The sequence below is a fragment of the Mesitornis unicolor genome, unplaced genomic scaffold, assembly GCF_000695765.1.
Source record: "Mesitornis unicolor isolate BGI_N332 unplaced genomic scaffold, ASM69576v1 scaffold21243, whole genome shotgun sequence".
Classification (NCBI taxonomy): Eukaryota; Metazoa; Chordata; class Aves; order Mesitornithiformes; family Mesitornithidae; genus Mesitornis; species Mesitornis unicolor.
Window position 1 is genome coordinate 30,925 of NW_010172931.1, and position 18,292 is coordinate 49,216.

Here is an 18,292-nt window from a genome sequence, read left to right on the forward strand (position 1 = left end):
CACATGTGATCTGCCCTTGGAAAAAATAAGTTTTGCTCTTTATCAGTTACAGATTAAAATTTCAAATATATGTATAAAAAAGTAACATTCAAGTTTGTTTGTTTTTGTCTACATCTTCTCTCTGAATTAAGTGAGAATATAAGCAAGGATACACTGGAAAATACAAGAAAACACATCTTGTATATATTACATTTTTTACACTTACACCACTGCAGATATCAATACTATTGCTAATAGATCAGTAGTTTTCTTTCAGTCAAAGAGACAGAACTCATACCATATGAGCAGTCCCAGAAGGAATACCTCTAGTGGTTCAAAACATATTTTATTTGCCTCTGGCATGAGTTTCTGGATTAGTGTCATATATATGTCAACATGAAACAACATAGGCTATTTGTTTATACATTCACATTACTCCTCCTTATGTTGTTCTGTATGCCAGCTGACATTGACGTACACATAGTTGTTAACGAGATATAACCACCGAGTACAAATGATAGGAAACTGAGGTAACGACGTCTATAACTGAGAAAGTTACACAAAATGGACAGGGACTTAATAGCGCTGTTTGCATATTACTAATTAAAAATAGGATTGTGTAAAGATATATTTTAACTAATAAGCAAACAGAGCTTGCAGTTTGGTTTATAAGACCCAGAGAGCTGCTAAAATCCAGATACACACAACCTGAAGTCTGTAGCGAATTCCAGTAGTCTTCAGCCAATAACAGCAGGAAAATCATGCCTGGCGTGTGTTAAACTGGGTGTCCTTGGCCACCACGTCTAGGCACGGTTTGCTCTAGCCAGAAAATCAGAAACTGGGATTCTGACTTTGGGATTTGAATTTTTGAACCAAATCTTCCTTTGAAATAAATGCTAGTGGTGTTTCATTTATCACGCACAAAATACAGCCACTCTGAGATCTTGAGCAAGTAAAGAACAGTCAAACATGACTTCAGCCAAATGCCGGCATTTTAGGGTAGACAGCATTCTAATAGGCCCAAAGCTGGTTTCTAACTAATAGAGTAGCTATAAAAATGAGATGGCCTCCATAACGCCTGATCAAACAGAAAAGTCAGCAGCAATCTCATTACATGCTTTCATTGATGACAAAGCAGCTTAATAAGTTTCTGCTCTCTGCCCTCTACAATCTCTCTAGCCATTCTTTCCTGTCTCTGGGCTGCAGCTCATTGCAGTCACACTGGGCTGGTATTACTGCAGATGTGAGCCAGGTTAAAAATACCTGTCCCAAAAACACTCAGCTTTTTTATTATTTATCTGGCCCACCACAATCAGGGCACAAGGAACTCCAGCAAGGAAAAATGAGATCTTTAAGTGAGCTTTCCCATCAAATAAAACATATCCTTAAAACTAGCTCCTATGACAACATTAGAGGTTACTGCTAGTCTTGTAAACTAAGGATCTGAAAATGTTCATGTTCCTCCATCATCAAAAGAAAGCAGAAAGTTACACAGATTGAGAACTAGAACAGAATTCACTAATGCTTCCCTTTTGCAGTAGATATTGCTCATTTATAAAATAATAACAATAATTTTAGAAAGGGAGTCTTCACCAAGGTAGTATGCAGCAATGACTTCAGGCTATAGAACCAAGGAAAAGACACACTACCATGTCCCAGTAGTCCAGCCTGCCTCTCTCCAGAGATGATGCCTGCACATAACATGTCCTCTTCACACTTATGCACTGCCTAGGGAAAAGTAGGGCAGCCTTGCTCCCTTCTCACCAACTTGGGTACCACTTGCTGCCCCACAGCTAGTTGTTCACTTTAGGACTGGGGCAGTCTGAAAGTGAAAAAGCAGGAAATTCGCCTTTCTGTAAAGCAAAACGCTTACACATTGGTTAAGTGTTCTGAGATTTTAATAGCATACTGGCATTTTGATAACCTCTCTGAAAAGAGCCAGTTTCACCTGAGAAGCAAGTAAACAGATCCAGAAGAAACTGTTTTCCCAGCAACACTCACTTTGTTTCAGAATAAATGAGTTTTGGCTTTCTTGCCTTTTGCTAGCTTGGGCCACACCCAATCAATCTAAAATTAGCTTTTAATACTACATTTTTCACTACTACAGAAGAGGGATTTGAAGAGCAGCTTTACAAAGCATAGCATTACTCATTTAAAATACTACAGCCTATGAGTTGATTGTTTATTTAGGATTTGGTTGAGATGATTATTACAACTGAAAAACATATTATGTAATAAACGGAAGATAATAACTGAAGCCTAGTCTACTTCATAATTTATAGGTCTCAATTCTGGAAAACACTTATACACTGGACACACTTTTATATATTTGCATACATTACTTCACTGAATAGAGCAGACTAATGTATAAACCCTCTCTCAACCGAGAACATTTATAGAAAGGGAATGTGTGAAAATTTCTACAGAACTAAAAAGGCATGATTGCATTTTTTTTCTGATCCCTCATACATCCTTCCTCCCTCTCCCCAGATATCAAATTAGGGACTTAAGGAGCTCATGCTAACATTATTTTCAGGAGTTTCAGTTCTGTATAATTTCACTGTCTTAAGAGACTTATTTCTCATTTGGTGAAGGTGAAGACATTTTCAGATACTTACTGCTGATCAGTCATACTCTAAAAACTAAAAGCATTAAAGTGGACATAAGATAGATCAAATGCTGAGCTCTTTTTCATCTGAAATCTCAACACGGTTCTTTCCTACCCTAAAAAGCAGAGGGTTTCCTCATGCAAATGTTAACAGCAGACTTAACACAGTCTTAAATAGGTTGTTGCATTAACACAAGATCATAAATGCTTTCTTGTTACAATAATTAATTTTCATTTGTTTATTGACAAGGGGGCTAGCTATTTAACATGATTCAAAAATTATAATTGACAGATTAAAATTCTTACCAGTGGCCATTTGCTACAACTCTTTCTTATCAAGTGAAACTTGCACTGGTCTTGTTTACTACATACCTGCACAACAGGAGACCTGGATTGGTCTCTGTTAGTTATGAGAACTCAGCAGAGCAGTACTTCTTCACCACAGCATCACAAATAGAATCACAGAATGGTAGGGATTGGAAAGCACCTCTGAGGATTATCTAGTCCAACCCCCCTGCTAGAGCAGGATCACACAGGAACACATCCAGGCAGGCTTTGAATGTCTCCAGAGGAGACTCCACAACCTCTCTGGTCAGCCTGGTCCAGTGCTCTGTCACCCTCATAGTGAATAAGTTTTTCCTTATGTTTAAGTTGAATTTCCTGTGTACTAGTTTGTGACCATTACCCTTGCCCTATTGCTGAGCACAACTGAGAGGAGTCTGGTCCCATCCTCCTGAAGCCTACTTTTCAGATATTTACAAGCGTTAATGAGATCCCCCCTCAGTCTCCTCTTCTCCAGGCTAAGCAGATCCAGCTCTCTCAGCCTTTCCTCAAATGGGCAATGCTCCAGTCCCCTAATGATCTTAGTGGCTCCACGCTGGACTGTCTCTCCAGTAGCTCCTTGTCCTTCTTGGACTGGGGAGCCCATAACTGGACAGAGTATTCCAGACATGGCCTCACCAGGGCAGAGTAGAGGGGGAGGATAACCTCCCTTGACCTACTGGCCACATTCTTCTTAATGCGCCCCAGGATGCCATTGGCCTTCTCGGCCACAAGGCCACAATGCTGACTCATGGTCAGCCTGCTGTCCACCAGGACTCCCAGGTCCTTTTCCCCTGAGCTGCTCTCCAGCAGGTCAGGCCCCATCCTGTGCTGATACATGGAGTTGCTCTTCCCCAGATGCAGTACCCTACACTTGCCCTTGTTGAATTTCATTCATTTCATGACCTGTCCAGGTCATGCTGATTGGGAGCACAGCCTTCTGGTGTGTCAGCCACTCCTTCCAGCTTTGTATCGTCAGCAAATTTGCTGAGGTACGCTATGTCCCATCGTCCAGGTCATTGATGAATATATTGAACAGGGCTAGACCGAGTGCTGATCCCTGAAGAACACCACTAGACATGGGCCTGCAGCTAGGCTCTTCCCCACTGACCACAAATTCTGCCCTTCAGCCAGTTCCCAATTCACTTCACTATCCAATCATCCAGTCCACACATAAGTTTGGCTGTGAAGGTATCATGGCAGATGGTGTTGAAAGCCTTGCTAAAGTCTAGGTGGACCACATCCACTGCCCTCCCATTAGCAATCCATCCACTTATGGCATTGTAAAAAGCTATGAGATTGGTCAAGCGTTACTTCTCCTTAGTGAAGCCATGCTGACTACTACTGATAATCCTCATTTCCTTGACATACTCAGCTCCAAGCTCCCATTAGGATTAGGATAAGGGTTTAGAGAATCACAAAGCCTACAGCTTTAGGCACACTGGAGAACCAAAAGGCATTGCAAGTGGAGTATTGCAATGCATTAACACAGCTACCATCACAACTTTCTCACTTGGGCCACTCATGCTGCTTGAGGTCTAACTGTCAGCCCAAAACTCCCATTAGGGTTAGGGTTTAGAGAACCACAAAGCTTACAACTCAAGGGACACTGAGGTAGCAGCAAAAGGCATTGCAAGTGGAGTACTGCAGTGCACTAACATGGCTCCCTCGACACCTTTCTCTTCTGGGTCACCCATGCTGCTTGAGGCCTAATTCTTGACCCCAAGCCCCCAATAAGGTTAAGATTTAGGGAATCACAAAGCATACAGCTCTAGGGCCACCGCAGGACATCTCACTTTAGCCCATACATGGTACTGTGCTGAAGTCAAATACGGCACAGAGCTCACTGTAATCAATAAGAAGACTACCATTATTTTTGAAAAATTTTAGAGCATACCATCAATAGTACACCAGTCCTGTCCAAAATGCAGAGACAACCAGAAACCTCAGAAAATCTAGAGAAGCTGGTAGAGACAGCAGAAGTGACGTTTGTAAATTACTAAAACTCACACAAGGTTGTCTCAGGTTAGACACTTATACTGCATCCTTATTTTAGGTGACATTTTCTTGTGAGTTTTCTCACAATAGCTGAATATATTAAACCACGATCATCTTTGGTTTACTCCCTTCTTTTTAAGGCCAGTTCACCTTCTAAACCTTCTAACACCAAAACTAAACAAGAATCTGCATAGAGTCATGTTAAAGTCATGTTAAACTCTTGTATATTCAACCTCTCTCTCAGACTTCAGAAACTTGTTGACAGGTAAACACAGTCCTGATCCACATGTGAGCAAAAGGCTGAGTCTACACAGTGCCACCATGCCTCATCACATCAGGACTTGGAAGAAACCTTCAGCAGATCTTCAGTTCCATCTGACCTATCGTCATGTTTTTTCTCTCTACTTGAGTCCTCACAGAAAGGAGGTAGCGGTAAAATGGAAAATATATTGCTTACAGTGCTCCTTCCAGGCCCTGGCTCACTGATGTGCTCTTCTTAGCATGTTACAAGTGGAAACTGTATTGCAGGATGCTATTTCCCTCAAAATGGCTGGATTAATTCTCCGTTTTTCACTTTGCTCTCATGAAACACAAAGGAATGACATTTCAGTTTGAAGTTATTGATATGCCCAAAAGTTAAGTTTAAGCCTTTGTTTAGTTACTTTTAACACTTCATACTTCCCTAAAGGTGATCTTCAAGGTGAAAAATAAAGTGGTTTGCCCTGTTCTTCCTTCTTAAGATCCATAAAGTATGCCTAAAAAATTTTCCTTTTGGGGTTTGGTAGGGTTGAGTCTTTTTTCCCTTTTTTTTTTTCTCCACTTTTTTTTTTTTACATCTGAATTAAGAATGTCAAATCTTGTCTTTCAAGAGTTTTTGGAGATTATTCTGAAGCACTGGAGAGCCAGATTAGGAAACATTTTCACCTGTGGAATGAATGAAACTCATGGATCTTTCACAAGTTTTCTTGCAACTGGTTGTTGAAAACTTGAGTTAATTAAGACCAAAGAAAGCAAAACAAAACATGACCCATCACAGGAGTTTATCCTGCATGAGCTGTGTAGGCAATTCACTCCTCAAGCAAAATCCAGCAGGGCTCTGAGAGCTCAAAGGTCCTCAACAATGGCTTGACTGCAAGACTATGGGCTAAGACTAACATGGAGCCTGTCCTCAAACTGCCTGGTCATACATAGTTCCTTCAGCCACTTTCTTACATCAGATGAACAGATTTTGGATCTTCAGTTTATATGAATAAGAAGGAAGACTGATCAATAACTTTGAGAGCTTTTTTCTTTCCTTTTTACTAAACCATAACAACATAACTGAGATGGCAATATGTAACATGTGTATACTAGCCCTCAGCAGCACCCTATAGAGTTTCTAGCACTTTATTCCTGCCCTAAATACATTGTTTAATGTCAATAAACCAGACCTGTCTATGGTAATAGGTTACAGATTCTGAAGTCCATACTTTTGGATGAAAAGAAAGTATGTAGAGTCTTTAAGAGGATGGTTTTATGATGCTAACAGTGACACTTCGCTGTTTTGACTCCTTTTTTCCATCAGCTGTTTACAACAGAAAATCAAGACAAATCAGAACCAAGGATCCTCTTGATCATCCCATCTGCAAAATAATCAGGCATAATATTTTTCAAGAGAGTTGTTTTGTCATCTTACAAGAGTTATAACTGCTTTGTAGTCTTTAATATTGAGTTCAAAGATGGGTTCACCTTAACAGAAAGATGGATTCAGATGCACTACACCACGTATCCCACAAAAAAGTATATGTAAACATTCAGTATGTTAAAAGCACTAACTTCACTGTTTTCCTCCTCTCTCCCTGCCTCCAAAGAAGAAAAATCACAAGAAGGAGGTGGGTTTCAGGACCCAGATATTCTACTTACACTCAAAGAACTTAAATTTAGTTCTTGATTTTTTTTTCAGGTTTAATGCGTAATCTCGGACAAGTCTCCAAGCTAAACCTTGAAGACTGGTGGACAGTATGGGCATACAAGTTGGGAAAGGCCAGGTCAAGGTGACCAGACCAAGGGCCTGTTTCACAGGCCTCAGAGTCCACTCTGCCTGGGTCAGAGACTGGATTTTGGAATAACTACTGGGAAAATAGCTTGCACCAAAGCTGATCCCTGAAGGGGAAGCTGCTTTGACAGTGCAGGAAGGGATGCAGCACTCTGCCTCAGCACAGTCAAGCTGGCATAAGGGCTGAGCTGTCCCATGCACAGCCACAGCTGCACCTGGGCACAGCAACTGGGGTCAACATGGGTTTCCTGTGCTGAGGGGAACAGCATTTTTAGAAATTAAATCTGGGGTTAGAAGGGAAATAACCTAAAGACTTTCAGCAAGATGCAACCCTTGCTTCAGTGTCAACCAAGAGGGAGCCTGTATGACATTCTTCAAAAAGAAATCTCAACTTAAGTTCTGACATTTGGGTGCAGGAAGAACACACAATTCCCCCTCTCCTGAAAATATGCAAGGTAATTTCATGAGTCTCTATGTGAAGTTTACACTTCATACCCTATTCATCAACTAATAAACAGCTTCCTTTGGCCACAGATAACAGGAACAGGCTGGTTTCATATCAGGGTGTCAAAAAATTTGCTTCATCTTGGACCATGAATGTTCAGCCTTTATGTTGACAAGATGCCTCAAGAGCAGTTTCCTTCACACCATCTACAAATGATGCTACTGAACATACTGAATACTTTCCAGCACTCAGCCCAAAGTCACAGTTTGTATCTTAATATGTGAGGAAAATCTACTGCAATGACCTAAACCAATAGTGCTACAGGTGCAGAAAGTTACTGAACACTAGCAGCTGCTTTATATAGAACAAGGATACTTGAAAGGGGCAGTGGAGGAAATTGAGAAATCAGGTGTGGATGTGAAACAGGTTGCCATGATCACAGATAAGGAAGAAAGATGCCACGCGAAACTCATTGAGATAAGGTTTTGTATCAGTAGTAAATTTTCCTGTTCTTATATGAAGCAGTTGTAGGTGACAGCAGAAAAACTGGATGTTAACAGAGATCTTGTGCCAGGTCTTCAGCCTCCATAAGGTGTTACTCACACTTTTCAGTAGTGTTACATCATCCTCTACCCACAGGTGATAAGTCTCTGATTTCTGAGGGAAACTTTTTGACTTAATTTTTTAAAATGCAGTTTCTCCCAAAAACTGTTGCCCAAGAAGAGAGTGTACTTCATACCTCAGAGATGCAGGCTGCTGGTAGTGATGGTCCCAAGTTAGAACCTGCCAGCCAATGCTGCACGCCGTGTTAAGCCAAACCTGTTTGTATCTGCAGATGTTGTGGAATTAAATGCTTCATTCCTACTCATTTCTGTTCCCATGTAACAGTATCTTAACTCAGATACTAACAACACAGCATGATGTGTGCTTACACAGTTATATTTAAATATATTTTTATATAAAATTAAATAAATACTGTAAGTTGCCTCTTAAAAACTAGCCAGACGATTCAGACTCATCTGGGATCTTGACAAACTTGTGTTCCTGGATTTCCAATAAAAATTGTCACAAGTTACAAGACTCAAGTCTTCTCAGCTCCTCCTGCCACCTCTTGTTCTTCACTGTCCCAGATTAATGTCTGTGCCTCCTTTGTTCTGTGCCAGCCTTTGCTGACAGTTATGCAGAAAAATATTTTGCTGTACCACATGTTGAGAAATGCATGCCAGCAACCATCCTTCTCATTTAAATTACCATAGAAGAGTCATATCATGCCATTTTCTCTGGATCATTTTTGCAATGTCAAATAAGGCAGGATGTGACTCAGCCATGACTTGGTTCAGAAGTAGGACTTTGAAATCTTCTGGTTTCAGTTCACATCAGGAATTCTTGGGCCTGGCAGTCAAAGGAAAGTGAACCAAGAGAAATTTCATGATAGTTGCTCTAAACCTTGGTCTTCTACCGTGCCTGCATATATCCCTTTCTCAGAAAACATTAATCCACTAGTCCTCTGAGGGGTAAAGGAGGATAGGGAAACTTATTTTCCCTCTGTTTCTATTCTTTTCTTTTCCCAGCTCCACAGGAGAAATCTCTTTCCTTCAGCTCCAGGCTGTTTATCATTAGGAAGCAACTGGTCTGTCAGCAGCTCTTAGAGCAACTCTTCCCAGCTAGATCACTTCTCCTCTTTCTCTTCTGGTGAGGGCATCTTAGAAATTAACATCTTCTCATGAACTATGACTTAGCTTCCACCTTTGCTTTGAGTCAAATTCTCATTACACTTTGCCTAAGGAAACTTCAGATCTCCTGTGCTCTGAAAGATGGCTTGAGGGTTTGAAAAAAAACCAAAAACAACCCTACAAAACCGCAGAGAACCTTGCTTAGAGTTCCTAATCTGAGAGATAAGCACATGCACACACACAAGTCCTGACCAAGACCCTGGAAGGCTACATCTTTAATACATCTGAAAGTTTAATATACAACCATTAGATACATGTGTTCACATACCTTTAGATTAGAAAGTCACTTTTTCCTAGTAGTTGAATAATTCAGAGACTCTCTTACACAGTGTGGTGAAGGTGAATTAATTTCGTAGCACTAAGTTTCATAGAATTAAGCTGATTCTAGCAAGACTTGCATATGGATGGGATGTCTGATATGGACGCATTTTAATTCTCTGCTATTCATGGAAATGAAGAGCGTGCACCTTTATCAATTCCACTAATCCAAGTTAATCTTTGAATGGAATACTTGGGATTGAGAGACAATATTTTTATCCAAATAAGCAAGGTGATCCATTTCTATTCCATACATTGTTCTAGCTCAATGAGTCCCTCCCACTAGTTTTGCTTAAACATGACTCACAAATGGCTCTGCAAATACAGTTCTCCCATACAGGCCTATACGCACAGGTGGACCCCCTGAAAGATGTAACAGATTCAAAGAGGGCACAAAATGATCAAAGAAGAGAAAACACTTGAAAATTCAGAAGAAGATAACTTTTTAGGACAATTCCCATGATTTCAGCAGGTAAATGTGTCTGATATTAACATTTTAGTCATGCACAGATAGATGACACATTCATGTGTGGGCAGAGGATGAAATTGGGTGTGTACTGCTTGCCTCTGCAATGGGTACAGTGATAGGTCTAACTCGGCACCAGTGGCACTGAGTCATCTGTTCAGAGCTTGGAGTTCCTCATAATTCCCTTTATGACATGGAAAAATCCTGGCTGGATTGCCTGCAAATTTATCCTCACTGACTGGGGCCCAATCTAAGAGAAAGGTCAACGGCACAGCAGGGTTTCCACGCACTCAGAAACCCTCCCCAAAAAGTTCATGCAAAAAAGTTCCACTGGTTCATGCAAATTGTACACCCTCACTACAACACTGAGCACTCAGAACAGTTTTTTTGTCTCATTCATTCTCTTACAGAAAGACTGTAAGTGAAAATATATAGGCTTTATAAGTATCTTAAGGGTCACTTCAAGGATTGAACTCAAAGGCAATTTTAAAAGCCCAAGCATCTAACCCAGTGTATGGAAGTGTGTAGAAAGAAAACAGTATTTAAATTTGGGCAATGATCACTACAATCACCGAAGCTCTATATTCTGAAATCATGCTCAGGATCAATTTCACATTGTCTTTTTCCTATCTTTTCAACACAAACTGGAAAATTATCTACATGCCAACAAACATGGTGGCATGATTTCAGACAGGTACTCCCTTATCCTCAAAACAAGAACAACTGTGGCCAATCTTAACAGGCTGAGCCAAAGAAAACCTCAGGAAATCTTATGAAGAAGTGACAATATCTCAGAATAACACTATAAGGAAGACAGCTGAAGTTGCTTTACTTCTTGTACCATCTGGTAGACTATAGCATAAACCCGGTACAAATAAATATTCCTACGAGGAAGAAAAAAAATGTTGTCACTGCATAATTTCCAGATTCACATCTTGACCACTTCATACAGGAATTCAAATATGAAGCATTGTAGGAAAGGAACTATATTACCTTCACCACTAATAAAGAACAGTGAGGGAAAGGTGCTGTTTGTTTAAATAGGTGTTGTTTCCTACCCTCCCTCTAGCAGTTAAAGCGTGTACAGTCTATGGCAAGAGCAGATTGTAGGAGGTGAGCAACTAGAGCAGTGGCTAAGAATCTCTTCTAGTAGAGAAGCAACTGGTTGAATGTGCCAAGAGCAGAGCACTACACAGGACATCAAGCATAGCTTTCTATCCAGTTCTCCTGCTTCTACTGTCCCTTAGAAGTGGCTTCTGCATCAGTAAAATCTTTCAGATCAGAATCCATAGATAATGTTGGTATTCAACTCCTCTCCCAGCATCTAGCTTTGTGATAATCTTAATTGGTAACTAAGTTCTCAGATAATGGTTTGTCTGTTGAAGAAAGCATCAACCAAGAGTGCAAAATGCTGGATAACCCTGAACTACACATCAACAAGGTGTACATTTGCTTGTCTTGTCGTTCAAGAGACAGACGTCATTCAGCAAAGTGGAGGGGAACAAGTCAAAAGTTAAGAGAAATACTTTCAGGGAGAAGGCAAAGTTGAAAACCACTTGTCAAAGGATATTATGGAAACAAAGAATTTAACAGGATTCCAAAAAGGACAGGATAATGGCATGGCTAGGAATGTTCTCATGCATTACATTAATTTAAATATTTAAAAAAATATTAAAGAACTACTGAAACAAAATTTCTATTAGAGCTTAGAGAGAATGACAGATTAGCTCCTTCCTGCCTAATGCAAGATTTCTTTCTCTTTTCTCTGAAACAGCCGGAGACCTCCACCACAGGAGACAGGGAAGTGAACTGGATGAACTCTGATGTAAACAGTTTCTATTCCCCTTAAAAAGCATGATCAAATGATTAAATGAAGAGTGGGTGCCATAACTGAGACATAGGCTGATCCCAGAAAGTGAGTCAAACCTGAAAGTTCACTGGCAGATATTCATATCGATACCAAAGATCAATTTGGTCAGAAGGTTCCTGAAACAGAAGTCAAGGTGAATGACTAAAATCTGAGTAGACAAGATCCTGCAACTGTCAGCAGATAAAATCAGTTAAAAATGCAGTTTGTTACAAAGTCAGCCATCTAGCTGCCTGTCCCAACAATGGCATCCCCAAAAATGCAAACCCCAGCTGCATGATAATAGACAGTTCAGCTCTTCACATACACCCTGGTTGCCTCTTATTAGCATCAAGCATACATGTATTATCATGGTTTGTAGAGGTCTAATGACAGCAGCCCAAACAATGTTATCTCAGGGTTTCCTTGTGATCCCCAGGCGTTCTGTGTCCTCTGCTGTCTTTACACAGCAGCTGGACCATAGGCTTACTGCAAAGGGAGATGTCTTTTGTTCAGTGCTTGCAGAAAATGTGTGAGTGACGACAGCAGTAGGAATAATAAATATAAATGGTATTGTGCACACATGCAAACATCCCCACAGAAAATTCAGCCATAGGGTAAATACCAAAATTTTACTTGTCACTTAGGTATTTATAAAATCAAAGAGACCTAGAAACAGCAAAGACCGCGTATCCTTGCCAAAACCCTCTCTCAGAGTGGACAGTCCCAGGGGTTGAGATCTGAGTTTTGCTCCAAACAGCAGTGGGAATTCCCCTCCAGGAAGGGAGGGGAATTCCCAAACGGGAATGATACCCCAGAGCTGATACAAAGCTAATAGAGTTGGCTTCCGTGCCAGACTTCCTCCAGCTGTCAAGGCAAGAAGTGTCACGGTTAAAAAACCTGCTGTGCTCTGGCTACTCCCCACTGGAGCTGCAGCAGGCTGAGCAGAGACAAGAGGAGCTCAAGAGCTCTGCTGAGCATCCCTGGCCCAAGATCAGAAATACACATCCAGCCCTGTCCATGTCGGTGGCATCCAGCACTGTTTGGCATTGCAGACAAGGTCTTTCATCAGTCTTTAAAAGCCTTCTACCACCCTTTCTGCAGTAATGCTTGTATGGTGTTACTCATTAATAGCTCATCAGTTGCTTTGCTGGGTGGACTCCTCCTTGTCACCACTTTCCGTCTCTCAGGGCCATACCCATGAAGTTATCATTTGCTTTCAAGGTACAAGAAACATCCTTGCTGGGGATTATAAGTGTGCAAACTGAAGCTATAAACAAGTCCGTACAACACTGAGGTTATATCTGGAAGTGATGGAGTAGGCCATAAGGAGGAGTGGTTTTATCTGCTGATACAAGAGTGGGCAGAGAGATTATTTGCAAGCTGTTCTGGACCAGTATAAACCCAGGCTTTAAAAGTCCCATGTGGTTAAGCAATGACTCATGGCTGATATCTATTCTTGCCCATCAATGCTCACCATTGATTACATCCACATCACTGCTAAAGCACAGCAGAAGACCATGAAAAGGGGTAGAAGTTAACAACATTAATTTACAACGTGACACAGCCCATGTAGCTTCTGTACAAAACAGATAGTCTTGAGGTAGAGAATTTTTTATAACTTCTTAAAATAAAATCTAAAGCTAACTCAAGTCTTGTTTTATACCACTTGCAAAAGAAAAATTAATGAGAGGAGTGCAAGTAGAACACTACCAAAGTCTTTTAAAATCCTCCATTGGGTTCTTTTGCATCCAAGTCTCTTTGAAACAGTTCATGTAAATGTGCATGCATATAGGTATATTTATATGCACATATCTACACATGCACATAAATAGACAGCAAAGCATCCCTCTACTGTAGCATCCTTTCAAACATAGCATCATTTTTAAACCATTCATGAGAGTTGTTTAACAGACCCGGCCTTACCTTCCTAATTCCCAGCTTCTCTTCACCTTTGAAACAGAATCCTTGTTGCTGTCTCTATGGTGACAGTGACGTCCAGGTCTCCCTGATGAGGCGGCTGCTGGCACACTCATCAGGTGCCAGAGCAAATCTATCAGCACCAGAAACCTCTCCAGTCTCTGGCTCCTCTGTAGGAGGTGGTGCTCTTCTCAAAAACTGAGTCTGAAAATCTGGTAAAGAAAACAGTGTTAAACCACCATTCCATTTCTAAAAGAGGGAGAAACTGGGTCTAAACATGGACTCTAAAAGCTCTTTTATTTTCCGTTGATAATAATTGCTGCTACTTAGGAAATAAAAGTTATACACTCTTTGATAGCAGTGCTATCTGGATAACCTACACATAATGAACTAATTACAGGTAATTTCTCCTAGAGGGTTTGACAGTGAGGAGATATTTGTGTCATGAAGTAGAAGTAGCTGATAAGCAGCATGATGAAAACCTCCTGCAATGTCCATCCACCTGGCACAAAGAACCAGCAGTGACAGAAGGATGTTTCTTGGCTCCTGGCTAGTGGAGAGGAGCAAGAGAGGAGATTTTTATCGAGTACTAAGTGAGGAGCAGCAGGTGGGACCTGCAAAGGTGTGCTTTTCAGGCAGCCACGGGAGGTGGCTCCAGCAACTTTGTCTCCTTAGGAAAGACACTGTGAGTCACTGAGGTTACAAAATTTCAGATATTATATATAGTCCTAGTTATTTTTTATGATGTATATATCTAGCTGTCATATATCGCTGAAACATCTCCATTGTAATGTCTTCTTGTAGTAACTTATCAGCACAACAAAGGATGTTCAGTCCCCATTAGTGCTTTTCCTCTGGATTCCCAAATGAGGTGACATGTGCCAGAGAAATAGCTTTGACTTTCTGCCACAGTCGGGTCTTGCCCAAAGGATTTAACCGTTGCAATCAGCTCACCTGTGATTCCTCTCTGATAAAGTCATTCACTCAAAATCTGATCCAGGTAAATATTTGGAAAGTTAAATAAAGGCACAGATTAGTCCTATATTTCCCTAAGTTTCCATGTCTTTTTTTTCTCAGTCAGCCAAAAAAATATATAGACCATCATCTTAAAGAAGAAGTTTTTAATAGCCCAGCAGACATTTAGTACAATGTAGAAAAGACATAATAGCAGTAGCATATTACTAAAACTTGCATTACTGTAGCTAATGCACATTAGAAATCTAGACCCAGCCTGGGTTACTGCTGTGCCATAACTTCTGTGTGGAGATTTTTTTTTTCTGTGTTCTTTTCTTGATCCTTATTCGTATATCAACTCTTCTCTAATGCTTGGATTCTAATGCTTGGGATTAGGGAATGATTGTTGCTCTATGTACTGTCCTTCTCATCCTGGGTTGCTGGCCCCTGACTGAGGCCTCAGATGCTACAATAACATGAAAACAAAGCAGCTTGAGAGGAAACACAAGTCCAAAAGCAAACAGTAGTACAGGATTCAGTCATGTATATAACACCTGAGAAGCAAGGATTGCACCCAAATGATACAATGCCTCAGTCTGCATAGTTGATAAGCACAGAGATCATCTTTCCATCCAGAGTGATGGAGCTTTCTCAGTATTTTCCTCCTTACAGAAGCACCAGCTGTAGGTGCACTGCAGACCAGCAAAGGTGATGATGGCAAGCCCATCAGCCAAGAAGCATTGGTAACATCCAGGACACCAAGGTATAATTTAAAGCATTCCTTCTCCTCCAGTCTCCACAGATGTCTAACAGCAAAGGCGACCACAGGGTGCTGAAGCATCAAAGTGACAACACAGAGTAACACCACAGTTAGAGCAGATTGTACTGAAGGTCAGAGTATCACAGAGCACTATGGAGCAGAGATCATTCTGCAAGGTCTAACCTGTAGCTCACATGAGATATTTATTGGAAGAAGCACCACCAGAAGAGAAGCAGTCTTTAAAGTAACTAACATGAAAGATACATAGAAGTTCTCCTCAGAGCATCCAAAACAAAGTATTTTATTACAATCATTTTGGATCTGAAAGCAGGAACTGATACCTGTTCATAAAGAGAAAAGGAAATTTCAAAGAGTCTTATATCTAGGCTTATTAAGGTTACAAACTGATCTTTCAAAGAAGCATTTTTCTTTTATCCCCTCCCCTCACTGTACAGAATCCCATAAACTCCATAAGAATAGCATATACTCCCTTCTTAATCTATATCCATCTACTATATTTCACAGGCATTTAACATTATGCTAGCTAGGCTTCATATATCCAAGGAATATACATCTTGTAACACCAGTAATGCACATGGCTGGGCACCACCTTCTTTACTACTACTAATTACAGACTTAAAAGTTAGCTTTTTTATTCTGTGGCCATAACTGTTGTGACAAAGACTGTGACTCTTACGATTTTCTCATATAGGAAAAAAAAACCCATGAACCAACAACAAAAAAACAAATTCACAAAACAAACCCAACCTCCCCTTACCTGTGCCCCTCCTTAAAATATTAGAAGAAAAAAAAAAAACAAAACAAAACAAATAAAAAAAGAGGGGGGACACAGGAGAAATCCTTGTTTCTCTGTTGATACTGAGCCAAATCAGGATGAGATTTTTACAGAACAAATTATCTGGCATTTTGCAGTTTTTGTGCTTTTAAACTTTTAATGGCAACTGTTTAACACATTTCTAATTAGAAATGCACAATAATTAAAATAGTTTTTTAATATAAAAAGGCTATAATTATGTCTTTTTCTTTGTTTGACAAAACTATGATTTCGACCAAAACACATGACCAGCCCTCGGGTGGTCTATTCACAGCAAACAATGTATTGTCCTGGGCACACAAGAAGAAAGACAAGATGTGGTTTAATTGAGCCTCAGACTTCATTTACTTAACTTTTATGGAAACTACCAGTAATAACTCGTAGAGGGCACACCATTATTTCTTCTTTCATCAACTCTACATGATCGAATGCTGCCATTATTGGCTGCTTCTTTCTCACGCACTCGTTTACATTCACCACTGGGACACTACCATTCTCTTTGCATAAGGGTTAAAAAGCCAGAGGGAGGAAGTTGTTTACTCACTACATCCAACATACAAAAATATTCAAAACCCATTACAAAGTTTTCTAAGAGGTTTCTTTCTTAAAGCCTACTTTTAGTTCTCAAACTACAGATTGTGGTTGCTCTGCTCCTTAGATCCTGAACCTAGATGAGTTACCAAAAGATGGCCAATTCCTTACCTAAGATCAGGTAAAAAATGCCATATCTATAATCAGAAAACAATACTACTTCATTTCTACATAGCTTTGATATCAGACATAATATTATGAAACTAATTAATGATTTTCCCATTAGCAGAGAGTCAGAAGTCTTTGAAAGTGCCCTTGCTAAGCTGCTCAGAGCAGCCTGACACAAAGTCATTTCAAAGCAATTAACTCGGAAAACAACATTTTCTTAAGAATGTCTGAAGACATCTGCTGTCGAGGTCACATATTTGAAGAAATTCCATTCATTTATGCTGGATTGGTAACAACTACTGCACAGAAAACTGGTCAAGAGAAACAGGAACTATTTGGGCACCGGGCTTTTTAAAGAACAGTTCATTTCCATTGAGCTTAAAAGTCAAGCAAGGTGGGATGAGTGGTAATGAGATGAGTTGGCATGCCAAGGGGAGCCGCTCTACAAGGTCATCATAATCTGTCTGCTTTGCCTCCTTAGAGAGGATTGCTGAAAGAGATTGCTGAAACTGTTCCCACGTGCTCTAGCTGCCCCTCTGTCTTTACACTCGTAGACATTATTTTGCAACTGTTGTTTCACCTACCCAGAAAGAACACTTGCTCATTACATCACCCTTGAGCAGAAGGCGAGTTGGCTGTACCCACTCTGGCCAGCAGCCATGCTGTCCTCTGTTTGAGTTTGCAGAGGCAGAACACCCAAGACAGTCCGTGTTCATCCTACCTGCAACAGCACAGGTCCACTGTGAAGCATTGTTTCCAGCAATGCCTAGAAAATAGGTTTGTTTACTTTATCCAGGAGCCAACACAAAAAACAGCTTATAACCAACATGGATGTTTACAGACTTTGGGACTCAAATCTTAGCTCAAATTCTGAGTCAGTATGACAGCATAGATGGCGCACAGCTCCCAGCATCGTGATCACTGCAGTTGTTCACCAATTATTTGATACCTACCCACTGTGTGTACTTCACAGAACAAGCACATGTAACCACACAATTATGCCTGCCCATAAGGACTCAGATGTAACACATTTTCCCATTCCACTACCATTACTGAAGAAACATTTCATTTTCAGCTGTGTGTTCAAAAGTCTAACAAGGGGCTCATGAATACATCAAAGTAAAGTCATTCTTCATTTACACTAATGTTTCCGATTACTTTGCCTCCGACCACTTAGACAATGCTTTATTAAAAAACTACAAGAAAAATTAATTGTCTTTCAGGACCACCTTCCATAACCCTAGGTCCTGACTTATCCTCACATTTAAGAACTTCCACAGAACTTGAAATGAAGCACAATGAAGCAACAATGAAGCACAGCTCTCTGCAAACCCAAGGTCTACCAAGAAACCTCCTCCCAGCTGAGAGGGAGCCA